Source organism: Vollenhovia emeryi, unplaced genomic scaffold (assembly GCF_000949405.1).
Source record: "Vollenhovia emeryi isolate VEMERY1.0 unplaced genomic scaffold, V.emery_V1.0 DF943818.1, whole genome shotgun sequence".
Classification (NCBI taxonomy): Eukaryota; Metazoa; Arthropoda; class Insecta; order Hymenoptera; family Formicidae; genus Vollenhovia; species Vollenhovia emeryi.
In genome coordinates, this window is record NW_011962548.1 from 1 (window position 1) to 2,833 (window position 2,833).

Consider the following 2,833-nt stretch of genomic DNA (forward strand, 5'->3'; position numbering starts at 1 on the left):
GATTTAACAATTTATTTGACAACCATTGACCGCAGTATTTAGTTGACTATATATAAATCAATTTATTTTAAACCAAATTTGTGTGTCCTAAAAAAAATTACGTACTGAAATAATAAACAAAGAAATGCTTAAAAAGCTGTGAAAAATGTTACCGGTTATTCTTCCTAACATCGTGCAGTTTTAGTTTATTCATAAAACTTGAAAGGGAAAAATAGCATTTATTCATTTAGTCATCTTATTTTGTTATAAAGTAGAGATAAATTTTATTTAATTTTAAAACGTCGTAAAATACAACATTGTCGTAACTTATCCAAATGTGGATTTCATAGTTTTGTAAAATAGATTACTTCTTGGAATGAATATTATTAATTTATTAAAATAGTTTCGCCTTAATAAATCTAGAAAAGTATAATATTATAACAATTATTTTTAATATCACATGTTTAAAAATATCACATGACGGTTAATTTCAAAATATTTAACGTATAAATAATTATTTTATATATTAGATATCTTTTTGTTTCCTGAACGAAAAACTGTATTCATTAACATCATTTTACATAGTTTTGCTATAAAGTAAAATAATTATTATAAGTAGATCGACTGTAAATATTAGTATCAAGAACATGAAAAGGTATCACGAGTTATAAATGAGAAACATTGGTGTGATTCCTACAAACATATTAATTATATTCAGTAAAACAATGTACAAAACTGAACTATTTTTAAATATTTTACCTTCTAGTATTCTCACAGCACTCATTTTACTTTCACTTATAATTGTTCACAAAAAATATGTGAGTACTGCATAAACTCTCTATTTACATTGTTTTATTATGACAATTTATATAATACGAAATCCTTGATATAAAAATACAAATCCTATAACGATATATTTGAGAAAATGGTAGAAGGAAATAAAACGTAGAGTATATTATTACATAATAACAAGTATTAGTAATTTTTTCATAATTTTACTTATGTTTTCATACATCAATTTGAATTTCATTAATTCATTATATGTGAATATAATAGAAAATAACTTTCAAACTTCTTACAGCGGATTATATAGGTCTCTAAAATAATGTAATTACCTAGCATATGTGCGAGGATACTCGGATAGATATCCCCATGATATATTCGTGATATATCCGACAAACTATCCACTCTAAATTTAGTAACGTAATCATTAAAAATAGTAACTCCATCTTATTGCTTCACTTATAGTACGCAAAGAAAATAAAACAAACTACAGAGAATTGGTCTATCGCGATTAAAGAAAAAAGGGGACAATGAGTTTCTTAATCTAAAGATTAACATACATAAAAATTATACATAAATATATAAAAACAGACCGCCGATCGCGTAGCGTCAAAAGTAATAATAATATTATAATAACCGTACATAGTTCAGAAAGAAAAAAAAGAACTGGAATGAAACGCCTTGAAACAGTTTGAGACGTGCTAAACTAAAAAGATCACTATTATTTATTAACAAAATATTTAATTCTTTCGACGCATCGAGCGAAACTACGGCACGATCTTCTATATGGTCTTCGTATGTATCTTTTTTTCTTTCCTTTTAATCGAGGAGGTTTTCTGATCTGCCAAAGCTCGGAAAGCTTCTGCTCTCAGATGCGGCTGGGAGTTTTTCATGGATACAAAACCCTCGGTGTCTATTACATCCGTCGCGTTTGTAATGATAAAGTCCATCACTTTTGCTTTCAGCTGGTCGGCGTTATGGAGATCAGCAAGTACAAGCGTCGCAGCCGCGTTCTCAAAGTTTAAACTTGTAAAAAGTCTTTGTTCGCATATTACCTTTAGTCTTTTCAAGCCGTATTTGTCTGCTGCAGCTAGTAGACGGTGTGCCACCTTCTCCAAATTTTCCACTTTACCAGTGTATATAAATCGCAACAGTTCTTGCAGAACTTCAGGGTCAATGTCAGTGATGTCTACGTTATTTGTCTTTTTCTCCTCCATGTCGTGTTCGAACATTGCCGAGAAGACTGGACTGTGTGCTGCTAGAATTGCTTTGTGCGCCTGGAACTTCTTTTCACCGACAGTGAGCATTACGTCGCAAAATTTTGGGTTCTCGTACAGCAGGCCGAGATTGTAGATCAGCTGGCACTCTGGTATTTCAAATTGCATCCTATCATTTTCAGAGGTGTTTATAACATCCTGTACTACACTGATCAGACAGAATATGGTGAGCTTTCCATCTGGTAGCAACCCGTTGGCCTTGTTCAGAAGATCGTCTTTCTTGACGAATCTTCTGTTACCAAAACGGTTACCCGAAGCAAACTTACGAATACGGATTTCTGAAATTTGGGTTTCATCTTCTTCTGCATCAAGTATCGAAAGTTTGAACTTAGCGTCGACGGGCTTGGTGCAAGTATCGTCCATACAGAGATACAGCGATACATAATCTTTGACCTCTCCCGTTTCGTTGAGACGTATGTTCAGGTGCCATTTTGATTCGTCATTGCCTTGTGATGAGAACGTGGTTGATATAATCTCATCCTTCTTTATATCGTAGAAAATTGTTGTGTATTGTAACACAAAATTTTTCAATAATTGAAACACCATTGCAACAGCATATTCCTGAGACTAAATCAAGTAAAAAAAGTCCTGTACTACTTTTCCCTCCGACAAACAGTTATCGAGAGATTATAAATTAAACATTGAAAAAGTTATAAATTTTCTCTTGAATATCTCAAAAAGTATTAGGCAAATCAAAAAATGTTTCAGACAAAAGTTGTTCATATTAATTAGTAGAATAAGATAGTATAATAAACAATAGAGATTGCCATTTAAAAAAATGACGGCGTCCTCCA

The 2,833-nt window shown here is 31.6% G+C and overlaps 1 pseudogene; it reads right to left on the minus strand.

Moving 5' to 3' along the window:
- Window positions 1–957: 957 nt before the first annotated feature.
- On the minus strand, window positions 958–2,537 carry LOC105564767 (annotated as a pseudogene).
- Window positions 2,538–2,833: the final 296 nt, after the last annotated feature.